This window comes from Lolium rigidum, chromosome 2 (genome assembly GCF_022539505.1).
Source record: "Lolium rigidum isolate FL_2022 chromosome 2, APGP_CSIRO_Lrig_0.1, whole genome shotgun sequence".
Classification (NCBI taxonomy): domain Eukaryota; kingdom Viridiplantae; phylum Streptophyta; class Magnoliopsida; order Poales; family Poaceae; genus Lolium; species Lolium rigidum.
This window is the reverse complement of record NC_061509.1, coordinates 56,039,223-56,058,090: the sequence shown is the minus strand read 5'-3', so window position 1 is coordinate 56,058,090 and position 18,868 is coordinate 56,039,223. Positions and strand designations below refer to the sequence as shown.

The 18,868-nt window shown below is 43.3% G+C and overlaps 1 pseudogene; it reads left to right on the top strand.

The window, feature by feature from the left end:
• Nucleotides 1-6,920: 6,920 nt before the first annotated feature.
• LOC124689761 lies at nucleotides 6,921-16,797 on the top strand (annotated as a pseudogene).
• The last annotated feature ends 2,071 nt before the right edge of the window (nucleotides 16,798-18,868 follow it).

The following is an 18,868-nucleotide window of genomic DNA, read 5'->3' as shown; positions in this document are numbered from 1 at the left end:
TGGTTGTATGGGATGGATTTCCGGATGGTGTCTTGAAGAACTTGGCCTTGGCCAGAGGAAGAAGAAGAAGAACACAAGTATAAACTCAGCTCCAGATCTCTCCCTTCATTGATCTCAAACGGTTACAGGTTTTTGGATACAAGGTCTCACATACCCGCGACGGGGTGTGCCCCCTCTCCTTATATAGGGGAGAGGGTGGCTTACAGAGGAAGAAACCCTAGGAAACACTAATGGCATCTTTGAACGGACAAACTACTTTACAAAGCTACTTTGGCTACCGGCGATGCCGGTATCTCTTTAATCAGGGAGCTGTGACGCCCTCCGGTAGCTTTTACGTCATCATCTGCTTTGGCGGCAGGGCTTCGTTTAAAGCCACTTTGCTTAGGTCATCCTTGTCCTCTAGCTCTTGAGAGAATCTTTGACCAGTCTTGCCGACGTGCTACCGTGTAGCCTATACCGGTAATCCGGTATCTTCCTTTCTCATTCCGGTATACCCCTCCTGGAGATTCCAGTATAGATTTCCTTAGCCAAAAGCTTAACTCCACAGCCCGGATTAAACTTTAAACCGGTATCTTGATAGCCCAAACCATCCGGTTTGGCATGCCTTTGGCATACCGGGGGTCATCCCCCAACACCATGTGTGAGTAATTCCCCTCTGTAGGCTATAGGGGATGTTAGGGATTGGATGAGATTGTTCATGTAATAGCTATAAGATTGTTATGGGCATAGTGCCTAGTATCCGTTGTTAGTATTTTTGACATTGTTGCAACTTGTTATGCTTAATGCTCTTCACTTTGGGCCCGAGTGCCATGATCTCAGATCTGAACATGTTATTGATTCATGAGGATAATTATTGTTTTTGATCATACCTGCAAGTTGTATACACATATTATTGTCCGGAACCCAAGACCCCAAAGTGACAATAATTGAGATAACTGGAGGGGATGGATTTGATGTGAGGATCATGTGTGTTCACAGAGTGTTAATGCTTTGCTACGGTACTCTATTAAAAGAAGTACCTTAATTACCAGTAGATTTCCTTGAGGCCCCGCTGCAAACGGGCTGGTATGACAAAAGATGCCGTGCACGTTTCTCCCTGCGAGCACGCACGACTAAATAAAAACACATGCCTATGGTTATTTTATATTATGATGCTTTTATTATTATTACTTGTAATGCCCATGTCTTGCTTATTATATGAATTATCTTATCCATGCAGCGCTCATTCATCCATCCATGTGCCTACAGTATTTTAATCATGATGTCTACTGCAATCATCGCTACTGCTATTTTTATTTCATTATTATTGTTACTTCACTACTACCACTACTATAAAACTGTTACTACTGATAAAATATTGTGAGCAAGTCTATTTTCAAGTGCAGGTGAGTTGACAACTCATCTGTTAAAGCTTATAAATATTCTTTGGATCCTCTTGTGTGCAATCAATAAATCTGGGTTTTACTTCCCTCGAAGATTGTTGCGATCCCCTATACTTGTTGGTTATCAGACCTACAATGGTAGAGAAGATGTGCCTTATCTTATACCTCCACACCATCTACAGAAACCAATATACACAAGTTCAAGTTGTATAATGTATTATCTCATATTGTCGTCCATATAAATCAATGCAAATTAACTAAATTTTAATAAGAAATTAATTTTCTATGGGAAGACATATCATACAACACATACCTAGCCTTGTCTCATTTGTTAAGGGATCACCCCTTAGCTATGGCAAGACAAATAATTTTTCTATATTTCTCTCTTCTCCAACTAATAAAAAAATGTGGCAACTCTAAGAGAAGGTTGACATCATCCCATTCATATTATGTTCTTAGGCCTTTCTCCTCGGCTGCAAGCATAAACCAAGGCCTGAAATGAATATAAGATGATCTAGTTAAACTCACATATTAACTTATGCATAACTATAGAAGAGATGTATGAATGTAGTGTGCATGTATCCTAGACCAAACCACTTGTATCAAACCTGAACATATGCTACATCACACTCTTATTAAGAGATGAAACTTTGCTACATGTTGTTGCAAGAGAACGACGTGAATCTAGATATATAAGCCTGCTAGCAAAACACTTACAACAAAGTAATGTCATGGCAGTTTCAGCTACAAAACATAGTACACACTAGTTTCCAAATTCAGAGATAGAGAACCTGATCATGAGTACGATAGAGGTCCATGCCCATCGTGATTTTTTACAATTTTCCCAATTTAATATATTGCTCCAAATAGTAGTTATGATCACACGGCCAATAGTTAGATGAAGTGCATTTTTACATCAAAATTACAGAGAACACATTTGTCATTGTGGAGTTGTCCACGCTTCTCAAGTCTACCCGTAGTCCAGAGAATCTCCCTTGGACGAACAACCAAGTAGCCATCTTGTATTTGAGGGATACCACATGTTCTAGATTTGCAGTAGCAAGATCGCATATGATTTTTGTTTTCAAAAGAACCTGATAGACCAATTTTTCTCAGAAGCAACCTTTTAAATCAGAGTTCCCGTGTCATGATCTTGGATTTGGACTACATTTTAGCACCCTCTTCCTTTGGTTCAGTATTAAGTTATTTGAACCACTTGAACCCATTGGTTATATTGCAAGTTGTCTCTAGTTTGTGTGACTGATTTGCACATAGCATTAAGAGTTGGCTAATCACCAAGCTTATTAAGAAGACTTAGAAGTGTCATCTGAGTGTTGTAGTTGGCAACGCAGTTTTTGTGTCGTGTTAGTACAACAATAACAACATCATGGACTCAACCAGAAGGTATTTATACTAAAAATTATTACTTATCTCATTGAGTTATCACTAAATGTTAAGTAGTCTTTTGAAATCATAGTATTTACATATACAATTTCATGTAGTATTTGTTTCTTGTGTGTCTAACAATACAAACCATATAATTGTATTGGTATAATGTTATCCAAAGTTCGTTGTTGTGTGAAAACATTACTACATAATTAAGTTGAAATTTAGGAAGAAGACTTTTAGTTACATACATTTAGCTAAACTAGATTTACCCTAAATCTAAGGAAAACAAATAAATTTGATAAGACACTTTCTACTAATTTGCAGCACCTAGGTGCACCACGATGCCTTATAAGTTTTCTTTTGTCTATTTGAGTATTGGGTATCTTTAGATATCTTAGTCGAGGGTTCTACAATGTATATTTCTACTAAGAACGTGTTTGGTTGGGGAATTGGTTCACACATGGCTAGTAATAGTCACATTTTATTTGGTTGATTGGGTTAGATGAGTTAATTCATTGTTTGATTGAAAGGTTAAGAGGAGGCTTGGCGCTATGGAGAATGTTGTGGTGACCTCTTGGTTAAGGTGGCGAGATTACGCCTATTCCAACCATTTAAGTTTACTTTGTATTTTAGATTTGATCAAAGGTGAACTTTATAAAATCTGACTTGGTATATAGGAAGAAAATATCTTATCGTTTACAATACCGGTGACATCAAATATGGAACTACACTCCCATGTTTGTTTAAATAATGTCAATTTGGTAGTACAAAAAATGAGAGAAAATCTTGATCATCAAATGACAAGCGATGAAGATATGTGAATGACCATGGCACGACTAGGGAGGAGGGGGGGGGGGGGTGAATGGTCGCTATAAAGATTTTAGTGCTTTTTAGCTAGTATGCATTGTTGTCTTGCTGATCGCTGCCTTTAGTTTGGGGGCCCTTGTGTACCTAGCATGCTAGGAACTTCCAACTCTCCTTGTCAATCTAAAAGGGAAAACGAATTGGGTATAACAGGCCAACCAAGACAATATAGCAGCCCAATAGACAGCCCAAAATAAATAAGCCCACGAAAACCAGGATAACGGGCCAACCAATACGAAACACAGACAAAATATGAATCATGTGAGAACAACATCGAGCATTTCCAGATGTTAAAATGGCTGCTGTTTCCCTCTAAAAAAAAAGATGTTACTCAGCACTTCATTCTCAGTCTAGCGATTCGGTAAAGCCTATGCAATGACTAGGTCGGCGCCTGGTAGGCACCGTACACCCCTCGCGCGGGTGTGGGCCTGGCCTAGGTAGGTCTTTTCCCGAAAATGCTTATCTGAACGCGGGCATAGATGCTCCTGTATTCGCTGTCTGTATTTACAATTTTCTATTTGGCTGGCATGGTCCACATGTGGGTCCTGTGTAATAATAGTTGCCCCTGAAAGTCTTTGCATCTAGACATGGACAAGTACGTGTCGCACGCTTGCTTCACCATGACCTTGCATCAGGTTTGGCTTGTAGTGAGCTGGAGCTAGACGCATGTTAAAACCTGACAATACTAGATGCATGCCACGGCTCCAATTTAATGTCTTTGTGTCTGATACGGGGTACATTACATACGGCAGACTGCATCGGTGTAGAAAACGTGCCCCACACATATCTCCATGCTCACATGGACGATAAGGATAGCGTGTGCTGTGTGCAGCTGTGCCCGGGAGCAGAAATGCTCTTCCCGGTCTTTTCCCCCCTTTTTTCGCTTTTCGTTTTTTATTTTTCTTTTATGTTCTATGTTTTATTTTTCTATTTCTTTTCTACTTTTCTTATTTTACGATTCAAATAATATTAAAATTAAAAGTGTTCAAATTTTAAAATTATTTAAATTTGAAAATTGTTTAAATTTAAAAATGTTTAAATTTGAAAATTGTTCAAATACATGAAAAAAGTTCAAACTTGGAAATTTAAAATTTTTCCAACTTTTTAAAACATCATTTTTGTAATTTGTTCAAATTGAAAATTGTTCAATTCATAAAATTGTTCGGATATTTACTTTTTTGTTCAAAATTTACAACATTTCGAACCGTTCAGATTTCTAAAAAAATATTAGTTTTTCTGGAAGCATAAATATTTCAAAAAATAGAGAAAAAAGAGGAAAAAACAAAAAAAAACAATGTTACCTGTTGGGCCCGGCCCAGCTCGCGCGGAGGGTGTGCTGCGTCCCGCACCTATTGACCAGTTTGGTGGCAAGGACCCCCCTCCCCAGCGATTCCACCTGTTTGGATGCACAGAATTTGGCCTCGGAGGCGGAATTCGAATTGGATAGGCCAATTCGGATGTTTGGGTGGCCATAGAATTAGGGCTCGGAAAGTTGACCCAATTCCAAGCCCACCTCGAGCGCCCGCACGCTCTGCCTAGCGAGTTTCTGAGGGGGAGAGCTCAGCAACGCACATAAATTTGTCGCGAACCCGTATACCGCTTCGTCCATGTCTGGCGAGCGAGCGGTTCTCCCTCACGAACTCAACGCTACCGGCGTGGAGATTCTCGGCAGCGGCGACAACTCCTGTAAGCCTCTTCCCGTCGTCATCCTCTTCACCTCTTCCTCGCTCTTCTCTCCTCATCCCCGCTCTCCTCCAAGGTCCGCCCTCCTCTCCGCATCCCCTCCCTCCTCTCCGCATCCCTGCCCTCACTCTAGATGCGATGGGGAATGACGGCGGGATTGTTAACAGTGGTGGAAGGGGAACAAAGCCCTCTCCCTGTCGCTCCCCAAGTCGACATCTTAGCTAGGCTTCATCTGAGAGTGGCCAAATGGCTCCCAAGCTATATGTAGCTCGTTTTTAAAAAAAATAATCAAAAATGACATTTTAAATTTTCCAAAAAAAATAGAACAATTTTTTTTGATGTAGATAATAATAAAGTCTACTAGTGTGCAAAAAATCAGTCACAAATTCGTTGTAGTTTTGTCTCAGCAAAAGTGACAAATGCGTGGATCTAGGTGTGATGAACAGTGCACAATTTGAAAAGTTGAAAATTCGTCATTTTTGTGTAGCCTAGAATATAACAAATTTTTAGTCGAGGTTTTTCACAATGGTAGAGTTCAACAATATCTGCACCAAGAATTTTTTTTCCGATTTTTTTGAAACTTACAAATGCCATTTCAATTTTTCCAAAAAAAAGGTCACCATGTAGCTCAGGCTCCATGTGTGGTTTCTGGGCTTCGTCTCCCCATTCGGTTCCTCTAAATCGTGGTTGATTTTTCATATTTTTGGAGCTAATTGTTTGATATTTTTTATGGCCCATTTGAAGGCAATTGTTAGATAACATCTTTTGTTCCTTGTTTATGATTGATGGTAAATGACGATCTTGTTGCCATTTTTTTGGAAGATTTTGTAAGGCAATCGGTGCTGCCTTTGACAGAAAAGTTGTTTGAAAAATATTATTAGATGATGAGTTTTTTAATATTACTATGTGTAAAAAATAATACATAAACATTTTAATATAAACATATTATTTTCTTACATGTAGACAACTTTATATTGTCTAAGCTTAATAAAACATGAAATTTCACGGTTTGCGCGGGAATCACATTTGGTGCACATGAACATCAGTGCTCCTAGTTTTCAAAATATTTAAAAATCATGTATTTATTTCCAAAAAATTGTCATATTTATTTCATGAATACGTACACATGTCCTGAATACTCGTGTGAAGTTTCGGTAGAAATTGCATTGTCTTTGTTAAAAAGAAATTCTTTTTTTGTATCTTAAAATACAACATATTTTCTTCAAAATTTCTGCCGTACCTTCAGAATATTTATATCTATGCAGGTATTTAATTTCATTTTTCTTTGAAATTCAAAATTATGATTTTTAAAAACTAGAGGCACTGGTGTTCATGTGTCAAACACACATTTCGGTTTGCACATCCGAACATGAATTGAAATTGGTGCCACCCTTTAATGCCAAGAACAAATACCATATACACGCAAACAACAGAATTAAAATGGAAACTATTTTCTTTCCATCTTAATTTAGAATTTCAGTCCAATTCAATTCCGAGACTAAATTCTATGCCTTTCCCCGTCCATAGTCGCCCCAAAGCCAAAGGCCCAAACCCTCCTTCTCCCCTTCATCCTCCGCGTGCTGTGCGGCCGCCTCAATCGCCATGGCCTCAATCCCTCCGACGATGCAGCACGGGCTGGCACCGGAGACGCGGAGCACTGAAGACGAAGCGCGCCTCATGTTCCTCTACGCCTTCCTCCCCAAGCCGCCCGTCTCCACATCCCCTTCCCTCTTCTGCGCCGCCGCCGCCGCCGACGACGACAAGAACGACCACGTCAGCCGCCTCCCCGACGATATCCTCCTCTGCGTGGTCTCCCTCCTCCCCGCCAAGGACGGCGCGCGCACCACCGTGCTATCCTCACGCTGGCGACACCTCTGGCGCTCCGCCCCGCTCGTCCTCGTCGACACCCACCTCCTCCGCGGGGGTGACGGCGAGCGTCGGCCCGCCCGCGCAGGCGCCGCATCGCGCGCCGTCACCAGCGCCGTCTCCGCCGCCCTCGAGTCACATCCCGGGCCCTTCCCCTTCGCCAGCCTCACCTGCAGCTTCATGAACACCGCCGACCGCCGCCTGCTCGCGCGCTGGTTCCAGCTCCTCGCCACCAAGGGCGTCGACGAGCTCGTCGTCGTCAACCGCCCCTGGTCCGTGCGCGGCCTGCGCCTCCCTCCCTCGCTCTTCAGCTGCGCCTCCCTCTGCCGCCTCTACATCGGCGCCTGGGCGTTCCCGGACACCACCGCGCTCCCGCGCGGCGTCGCCTTTCCCAACCTCCACCAGCTCGCCCTTGGCTGTGTCGTCATGGAGGACAAAGACCTCGACTTCGTGCTCGCCGTCAGCCCCGTGCTGGAGATCCTCTCGCTCTTCGGAAGCCTCACCCCATTGCGCGCTCGGCTCACCAACCACAGCCTACGGTGCGCGCAGTTCTGCTTGTCCAGCCTGGAGGAGGTCGCCGTGCTGGACTCCCCAAGCCTGGAGCGCTTCTTCCTCTGGAGAAATTGGAATGAGCGGCACGTCAAAATTAGCGTCAAGATTGGCCATGCCCCCAAGCTGCGTGTGCTGGGATACCTGGAGCCAGGGGTGCATATGCTGCAGATCGGTAACACCATCATCAAGGTATGAGCAACGCCCCTTGTTGCAATTGTGCATACATCCTCAGATCGAATTTCATTTTATGATACATGGACAGAACAAGGTCTAGTTCGTGCGCAGCATTTGAGTTAAATGCTTACAGGCAACAATGTTATAAAACTCAGTTTACTCACTCTAGTAGTCGTAGTAGGTGTGGCACGAGTAAGATTAGCAAAGACAAGTAATTAACAGGATAAGCCAAAGTTCCAGGCAATTGCTTAGGGAAAAAATCAGTTAATGGGCCGAGTATAAGATGAGCATGCATGCTCCCTGTTTAGGATTTAGAACATTTGCTAGTCGTACTTTTGCCTTTGGATGATATGGATTTGATGGTTCAAACTTATCATCTCCAATTTGACATGCATTTTTTGCTGATTTGCATTTATAAGTCAGCTTCCTCATCCCCATTACCATTACATGCTATAGACTATAATAATTTTGCTCAACTTCTGATCTTTCATCACTCCTTCCGCTCAGTTGAAAATTTGCATCATTGATATACAGTTACCCATTTTTTTCATTATGTGACCTCACTTTTCATGATACTAGGACCAAACTAATGTGTTTTTACTTTTAAATGTCTACTATACATCCAAATAGTATAATCGTTTTGATTCTACATATATATCTTAGCTGTTGATTGATCAAGAGTAAGTTTACCATCTGGTCATTCTATTTATAGCATTTTACATCGTTTTATAGAAAGATGCATATCTTTGAAATGGATTTAGTTACAGCTTTCAATATATTATGGATTCCCTTATGTTTTTTCTTAAATACCAGGTGACTTATCTTGTTTTCTACATGATTCACAATATAGTTGCTAAGTTGTACAGATCATATATTCTTTAATATTTGGATGCTTATTCGTTCTGTAAATGAAAAGTTTCCTAGTACCTTGGAGGTAACTAGGGTTTTTATACTGCTTCTTTACCAATTTTTATGGAGTGCTCGAAGTCAAAAGACCTAAATACACCTGTCCTCGAAAGTAACATACGTTATCTGCCTATGCAATACTAAGGAATAGTTTATCCTATTTTGTGTATTGATAGTTTCTTTGGTACCACTGAATTATCTGAAGAATTTTTAAATTATTTGGGGATTTTGATTCCAGATATTTATTTTCTTGAACTTCATTTTAATGCTATTGGTTTCTAATTTTTTAGATTCCAAAATTCTATAAATTTTGTGCTTTAAATTTAATCATATTTTATGTTTGTATTTGATATGGTAACGTTAGTAATGTATCTTTCAGAGACTAATAATATATACAACTTTCATGTTCCATCCTAGCGTTAAAGGCATAGTGCTAGTTTACATCTAAATAGTATATGTTGTGAACTTTTAACTTCACATTTATAAGGCATAGTGCTGATTTGCATTTATAAGTCACCTTCCTCATCCCGATTTACCATCACATGATATATTATAATAATTTTGCTCAAGTTCTGATCCTTCATCACTACTTCTGTTCAGTTGAAAATTTGCATCATTGCTATACAGTTACCCATTTTTTCATGAGGTGGCCTCACTTTTCATGATAGGAGGACCAAGCTAATGTGTGTTTTACTTATAAACCTCCAGTATACATCCAAATAGTATAATCGTTTTTATTTTTTTGATTCTACATATATATCTTAGCCGTTGATTGATCAAGGGTAGGTTCACCATCTGGTCATTCTATATATAGCATTTTCATCATTTTATAGAAAGTTGCATATTTTATTACTCCCTCCGTCAAAATTGGCTCACATAAGTTCATCATCTAGCCATACCTGAGGATCGTATAAATTGGATAGTTCAAAATAAGTTGCGCGCACCTAAAAAACTACTCCCTCCGTCCCATAATATAAGAAGTTAACATATTATATTATGGGACAGAGTGATATATGTTGATCCGCTATTCTAAATAGACGAATCAAGTAAAAGGCCAAGTACCGAGTCGATCACCGTATAATCGCTACATGGCAGGATGGTCAGGTGGCCGAGCAAATAACCTTCGCCGAATTTTAGAAAAAAAATGATACCAATTTTGAGTGTGATTGATTTGTGCTCTTTTTGTGCGTCGAAGGCTGAAACAAAGGCGAGCACACACACCACTGTGTCAAGCGTCCAGATGTTGGCTGTCCAACTGCAATTTGGACTCCGCAGTGAAGTCAAGATGCTTCCCAGCTTCCTCAAATGCTTTCCTAGGGTTGAGACGCTGATTGTCGAGGTAACACCATCACATAACCCTTTCATTGACATTCAGATCATCATCACTATATTGCATAAGATTATCGCTGCATAATCTCCACTATGTGTAGCTGAACTGTTTATGGATTTCAATTGCAGTCTCCGGTACTTCGCGACCCCACTAGCGAGCAACCTTAGTCGAAGATCCGGCGGAAGACAAGTTCTATTGAGTGTGTCCAATCACACCTCAAGACTCGGCTTTCCATGAGGTACAAGGGGATCATAACGAGTTCGATTTCCTCATGTTTATCGCGGAGAATGCGCCGAAGCTGGAAAGGATGTTCATCGTGATGAAAAATGGCCTAACAGTACACCGAGAGGCAAGTGGTGGTTGCCAGAGTGGGGGCTCTTTATTCTACTAATTGGGCTAGCAAGGACTGCAAAGTGCAATTGAAGATGAGTTGCTATCCTATAGGAGGTGGTTCTTGGAGCCTCCAAGCGGGATCAGATTTGTCAGTTGATGATCCTTTTGAGGCCTTTCCTGAAGACTAGGCCCTATTGTGTTGTGTTGCAGTAGGCACTGGTTTCAGGTGTAGGAGTATGCTCTCTGAGGACTAGACAAAGTTGCATTTTGTTGACAGTCCTGTTGGGCAGGGTTCTACTTCTAGTAGCTGCTTTATTTGCTAAATTTATATGTAATATATTCTATGGAGACTCTGGCTGCAGTTGCCGCTATCTTAATGATGACTGATATGAACAATTTCACATGGTTTCGATGACCACGCACGTGAGCCAAGATTATTGGTCTTCTTTTCTGTTTGATGATCATGACCGGCACGTGGTCACGTGCCGCATTCCTTGATGGACATTTATGTGCCATTCCATTGTTTACCCATTTGTACGCTGTTACATATTATTATTCCAGTGCAAAGTGCCATCTGTAATTTGTTTGCATTTTCTCTAGTCTAGCAGTGAGATCAACAGGGATGTATTCTGTTTATGCAGATGCTTGTGTCTAAATATAATTGTAGAGATTATAGTTTCTGCTATGACATGATTCATCATATTTTTCATTGGTATACTGTTTTTCATTTTTCGTACTCAAATGATTGGCCTTCTTTTTCAGCCTTAAACCGCACTCTTCTCCACACGTCGATCATTTTTTGCTTCCAGCCTTGCGGATATCTGGAAATATAACTACAGCTGATTTTTTTTGCTTCCTGCCTTGCAGATATCCGGAAAATATAACAACAAACGAGATTACAGATGCCCTGAGGTTCAGTTACCTCAGAGACCCAGGTGGCCGGTTCAGAAATCCATTTGACTGGGTGCGTAGGAACTGTGCTGACTTCTTCCTGAATGGGTAAGGATATTGAGAAGGTAAAACAGACATTGCATCCTGATGAAGAAATGGCAACTATTCAAATGACAAGTCCAGTCCGGCAGAATGGTGCATGCCACTTCATGCTAATGGGACTGACCAATGTTGTGCTGATTCACAAGCCCACTTGAAACCCAATCGTCAAGTCAGTTCATTTAAATGTTACAATCACAGTAAGAAAGCTGCCAAGACCGCTTTGGGCCTAGGGTTGGGCCTTGTACGTAACAATCCCGCTAGCTGTTAGAGCATCTCCACTCGCTCCCCGGAGAGGCCCTCTGGAACCTTTTTTTATCGCCGGATGCCTTTTTCTCCCACTCCCTCCCCCCCCCCCCCCAAGAGCCAAATTTTCGCCGGATTGGGCCGTTTTTCCGCCGGCGATCGTAGCCAAACCCAACGAGTGGGGGGGGGGGGGGTGGGGGCTCCGGCGGAAGTAAAAGAGCAACTGGGCCAGATGTCGGCGTCCCAGCACACTCCCCTACCCCCATCCCAAATTCGCTCTCCCCACCTCTCTGCCACTGCGTCGCCGCCTCCACCACCGCCTCTGACGTGGGCATTACCCTTCGGGTAACCGACATTGCCCTATCCCGTATAGTCTAGTTGGAGGCCCATGAAGGCACTTGGAGGCAAGACGGGCTACTTGGATGGCGCACCAGAAGATTCCTTGACGGGCAAGACAAAGAGGCGGCCGAACAAGGAAAGATTAGATCTAAAGCTACTATAAACCTAGACGTACTCGGTTAGACCTCTTGAGACCTGGCCTCCTATATAAAGGCCAGGAGAGGGGCTGCCGAGGGATACAATCAATCTTAGCAGCCTTAGCCACCAAAAGTCCAGAGCTAGGTCGCCGCAGCACTTAGCCTCTCGACGACTTCTCAGCCGAACTATTCGGCATCCCATTGTAACCCAATATCTTCATAATCAAGAACAGACAGGCAGGACGTAAGGGTTTTACCTCATCGAGGGCCCCGAACCTGGGTAAATCGCTCTCCCCGCTTGTATGTGAACCGATGTCTCGTGTCAGCTTGCAGGATTCCGTCAACCCTAAGCCCCAATCGGAGGGCATTGCCGAGGAGTACCCTCGACAATTGGCACCGTTCGTGGAAGCCTGTCGGCACCAGGCAAGTCATCGGCAGTACCAGTCACGTCCGCGGCGTTCTTACTCGAATCACCGACGCCAGCAGAACCAAGAGATTCAATCCGATGCGGGTCCTTCGAGTTCGTACCGCACCATGAAGCACTTCACCCGATCCCTGTGGGATCATCTCGCGACATGGATGCTACTTTCGGTGGTGTCCACTTCATCATCGACTCCGGAGGCTTTCTTCGCCTCCCTAGGGCCGGCGCATCCGACCTGAAAGTCGCGGCTTCGGAAGGCGTTCCTCCAACAGCAACCCTAAAAATTCCACCTAGGAGCATACAAGAGAGCAACCGAGGAAGTTTCGACGTCATGGCAGGACAGAGGAAAAGACGAAGGGGCTCGCACCGCGTGGAGGAAGGACGAACAACAGCTCACCTTCGTCAGTTCGAACAAGGATGCCACGACACATCGTCAATCAGGGGTCGCACCCGTTCACCATACCTATCGGCTACGGAGCGCACCATGCTACCTTCACTCCTACATTGATCCAAAGGACGGTCGAGAGAAATCCAGTCACCTGTTAAGGAACTGTCGACATTTTCTGGAAATTCGGCAGTTCTGCGATGACCTCAGTGCTGAGGCCATGTCAAGAGTTCACGCAATGGAGAGAAGGGCGGGGTCCTACAGTTATCCACCAGAACCATATGTACCGGAACCATACGTACCAGCAGGAGGAGACGAGCATGTACCAACCGAGGTGTTCCCGGAACCATGCGGGCAAGTCAACATGATCCATAAAACCAGCTTTTCAAAGAGAGAAATCAAGAAGTTCTCCCGAGAAGTAAAATATGCGGAAGTCGCCATGGTTGATACACCCGATTTCATCGACTGGTTAGATCAGAGTATCACCTTCAACAGAGCGGATCATCCGAAAGTTGTTCCAAGGCCCGGCCACGCGGCCCTTGTACTTGAAGCACAGATTGGAGGGTACAATATGAGTAAAGTATTCATGGATGGAGGAAGTGGCTTGAACCTACTATTCGCCAGCACAATGAGAGCAATGGGTCTAACAGTCGATATGCTAAAAGAGTCTGATACAGGGTTCCACGGCATTATACCGACTCGACCCGCTTATTCTCTTGGTAAAACATCATTGGATGTAGTCTTCGGCACGCCCAGCAATTTCAGGAAAGAGAAGATCGAGTTCGAAGTAGTCGACTGGGAGTCTCAGTATCACGCCATCCTCGGCAGGCCCGCGTTTGCCAAATTCATGGCCGCACCTCATTATGCGTACCTGAAACTGAAGATGCCGTGCAACAACGGGACCCCAATAACCGTTCATGGAAGCTTTGCTCGATCGGACAACTGCGACAGGGAGTTCCAGAAGATCGCCTCGAAGTTCGGAGCCAAGGAAGAACTCAACGCGATCGATACCGTTACAGATCATACGCAACCACCGGCCGATAATCGAAACGTAAGATACGACGAGTTTGACGTTGCAAAGGAAGCCAAGAAGCTGCAGGTGCACCCCACTGACCCGAAGAAAACGGTCAATACGTCAGCTGACCTTACTGGCGCATAGGAAGGCGCGCTCATCGAGTTCCTCCGTGAGCGCTGGGAGATATTTGCATGGGAACCATCCGACATGCCAGGTATCCCCAGGGAACTCGCTGAGCATGCCCTTAATGTTGACCCGACAGCCAAATCAGTGCAGCAGTCAATGCGCCGATTTTCCGAACCGAAGAGGAGAGCAATTGGCGAAGAAATCAGTCGACTCCGTAAAGCAGGATTCATTCGGGACCTCAAGGAAGCTGAGTGGGTGGCCAACCCTGTCATGGTGCCCAAAAAGGACACCACCGCTCTGCGCATGTGTATCGATTACACCAGCCTTAATAAACACTGTCCGAAAGACCACTTCCTGCTGCCTCGTATCGATCAGATAGTCGACTCGACAGCCGGATGCGATCGCCTCTCCTTCCTTGATGCATACTCCGGGTATAATCAGATCAAACTGAAGAAAGAAGACCAGGAGCTAACCACGTTCATCACCCCACACGGCGTTTTTTGTTACAACGTCATGACCTTCGGGTTGAAAAACGCAGGAGCAACTTATCAACGTTGCATGCAGGCTTGCCTTGGAGAGCAGATTAGGACGAACATTGAAGTCTACATCGACGATATCGTGGTGAAGACGAAGCATGCCGCCACTCTCATCGATGATCTGCGGGAAACTTTTGATAACCTAGACAAGTATAAAATCAAGCTGAACCCCAAAAAATGTTTCTTCGGAGTGCCAGGGGGACAAGTACTCGGGTACTTCATCTCAGCTAGAGGGATTGAAGCCAACCCTTTGAAGATCAATGCTATTCTCGACATGGAGCCGCCAAAGAATCTGCACCAAGTAAAGCAGTTGGCAGGACGTTTAGCAGCCCTCAGTAGATTCATCGCCAAGCTAGGAGAGAAAGCTTTGCCCTTTTACAGCTTAATGAAAAAGTCAGAAAAGTTCGAGTGGACAAAGGAATAGTTTATCCTATTTTGTGTATTGATAGTTTCTTTGGTACCACTGAATTATCTGAAGAATTTTTAAATTATTTGGGGATTTTGATTCCAGATATTTATTTTCTTGAACTTCATTTTAATGCTATTGGTTTCTAATTTTTAGATTCCAAAATTCTATAAATTTTGTGCTTTAAATTTAATCATATTTTATGTTTGTATTTGATATGGTAACGTTAGTAATGTATCTTTCAGAGACTAATAATATATACAACTTTCATGTTCCATCCTAGCGTTAAAGGCATAGTGCTAGTTTACATCTAAATAGTATATGTTGTGAACTTTTAACTTCACATTTATAAGGCATAGTGCTGATTTGCATTTATAAGTCACCTTCCTCATCCCGATTTACCATCACATGATATATTATAATAATTTTGCTCAAGTTCTGATCCTTCATCACTACTTCTGTTCAGTTGAAAATTTGCATCATTGCTATACAGTTACCCATTTTTTCATGAGGTGGCCTCACTTTTCATGATAGGAGGACCAAGCTAATGTGTGTTTTACTTATAAACCTCCAGTATACATCCAAATAGTATAATCGTTTTTATTTTTTTGATTCTACATATATATCTTAGCCGTTGATTGATCAAGGGTAGGTTCACCATCTGGTCATTCTATATATAGCATTTTCATCATTTTATAGAAAGTTGCATATTTTATTACTCCCTCCGTCAAAATTGGCTCACATAAGTTCATCATCTAGCCATACCTGAGGATCGTATAAATTGGATAGTTCAAAATAAGTTGTGCGCACCTAAAAAAACTACTCCCTCCGTCCCATAATATAAGATGTTAACATATTATATTATGGGACAGAGTGATATATGTTGATCCGCTATTCTAAATAGACGAATCGAGTAAAAGGCCAAGTACCGAGTCGATCACCGTATAATCGCTACATGGCAAGATGGTTTGGTGGCCGAGCAAATAACCTTCGCCGAATTTTAGAAAAAAAATGATACCAATTTTGAGTGTGATTGATTTGTGCTCTTTTTGTGCGTCGAAGGCTGAAACAAAGGCGAGCACACACACCACTGTGTCAAGCGTCCAGATGTTGGCTGTCCAACTGCAATTTGGACTCCGCAGTGAAGTCAAGATGCTTCCCAGCTTCCTCAAATGCTTTCCTAGGGTTGAGACGCTGATTGTCGAGGTAACACCATCACGTAACCCTTTCATTGACATTCAGATCATCATCACTATATTGCATAAGATTACTGCTGCATAATCTCCACTATGTGTAGCTGAACCGTTTATGGATTTCAATTGCAGTCTCCGGTACTTCGCGATCCCACTAGCAACAACCTTAGTCGAAGATCTCGGCGGAAGACAAGTTCTATTGAGTGTGTCCAATCACACCTCAAGACTCGGCTTTCCATGAGGTACAAGGGGATCATAACGAGTTCGATTTCCTCATGTTTATCGCGGAGAATGCGCCGAAGCTGGAAAGGATGTTCATCGTGATGAAAAATGGCCTAACGTACACCGAGAGGCAAGTGGTGGTTGCCAGAGTGGGGGCTCTTTATTCTACTAATTGGGCTAGCAAGGACTGCAAAGTGCAATTGAAGATGAGTTGCTATCCTATAGGAGGTGGTTCTTGGAGCCTCCAAGCGGGATCAGATTTGTCAGTTGATGATCCTTTTGAGGCCTTCCCTGAAGACTAGGCCCTATTGTGTTGTGTTGCAGTAGGCACTGGTTTCAGGTGTAGGAGTATGCTCTCTGAGGACTAGACAAAGTTGCATTTTGTTGACAGTCCTGTTGGGCAGGGTTCTACTTCTAGTAGCTGCTTTATTTGCTAAATTTATATGTAATATATTCTATGGAGACTCTGGCTGCAGTTGCCGCTATCTTAATGATGACTGATATGAACAATTTCACATGGTTTTGATGACCACGCACGTGAGCCAAGATTATTGGTCTTCTTTTCTGTTTGATGATCATGACCGGCACGTGAACCAAGTGCCGCATTCCTTGATGGACATTTATGTGCCATTCCATTGTTTACCCATTTGTACGCTGTTACATATTATTATTCCAGTGCAAAGTGCCATCTGTAATTTGTTTGCATTTTCTCTAGTCTAGCAGTGAGATCAACAGGGATGTATTCTGTTTATGCAGATGCTTGTGTCTAAATATAATTGTAGAAATTATAGTTTCTGCTATGACATGATTCATCATATTTTTCATTGGTATACTGTTTTTCATTTTTCGTACTCAAATGATTGGCCTTCTTTTTCAGCCTTAAACCGCACTCTTCTCCACACGTCGATCATTTTTTGCTTCCAGCCTTGCGGATATCTGGAAATATAACTACAGCTGATATTTTTTTGCTTCCTGCCTTGCAGATATCCGGAAAATATAACAACAAACGAGATTACAGATGCCCTGAGGTTCAGTTACCTCAGAGACCCAGGTGGCCGGTTCAGAAATCCATTTGACCGGGTGCGTAGGAACTGTGCTGACTTCTTCGTGAATGCGTATTAACTCAGGAACCAAGACCAATAAAAAAAGAAGAGAACGTACCTGGCCTTCCTGCTTCGTCGATCGGTCTGAACTGGTCGTCCCCACACGCCACAAGATAGATCTAGCGCGGCCTGGACCTGGACGTACGTTCCCGCGCTACGCCCCGCGTCGACCGATCGCTGCAAGGCCGCCCACCCTTCCAAACAAGATCTATGAACAGATTCCTGTTAACTGATTCCGTAAACATTTAGAACTGATCGAACAACTCAAGACATGATCAAGATTCACTCATCGGGCCGGCCGTATCGGAGCAGAGGAAATACGTACCTACACAAGATTTTGCATTGCCGACCCATGCATCTTCCTCTGTAGAGAGGTGGCTTTGTCGAAGCACCAGGCGCACCCATCGCTCTCCTCTCCTCTCCTCTCCTCTCCTCTCCTCTCCTCTCCTCTCCTCTCCGAGCAAGAGTCAAAGTCTAAGTCGTCACACACGACGCACGCGTTAGCTCCACCCCTCTCTATATTTATAGACTAAAAGAGCGGAAGTTTTCGTTCAAATTTTGCGCCACTTTTTTTCATTTCCCGTCACTCCTTCTGTTTTCCATCCATAGACACCTGGAGAGAGGGATGGACGGCTCACATGTGCGGAGCACGCGGATCGCTGGCGTGGCCTCTCAGCTGAAACATCTCCTTAAATCAAGCATGATGGTCCATCTCCTAATAATAGCTTCCACAATCTTTCCTCCTAATCTTGAGCTGTTTCCAGTAGATGTCATTTGCGGAAACAGATCCCCCAAATAAGACAGAAAGTTAATGTGGCTCATGCATGGTTCGGTGCTAATTGACCCAGACTCTCGCTACTCCCTCTGTACTGGTCTATTGGGCCTCTAACAAAATCTAGATTCCGCCGATTCATTAGGCTAGCACTTAATGCCCCGGTTAATTAGCGTTGCATGGCTCCCTCCTTCGGTGAGCTTGGCTTAAATGTCTCGAGCCCTCTCCTGCATGCTTCTACCGTGAATAGTACTAGTATCTTGCATGGCCAATACATGCCTCGGCGTGAATGTTTCTGGTCCACGCAGATGGCTCATAGAGAGAATTACTGCTAGCAATTACTGCCAAGATTTTGGGGAGATTACAAGTGTGATTCTCTCGCCCTATCAGTGGCCATTCCAAGCCTAATAAATCTGTATAGAGGGAGTATAGTATACTTGATTGTTGGCTGCCCCTAAATGCTTCTTCCACAAATCTATTCATAGCTCTAAACGATCC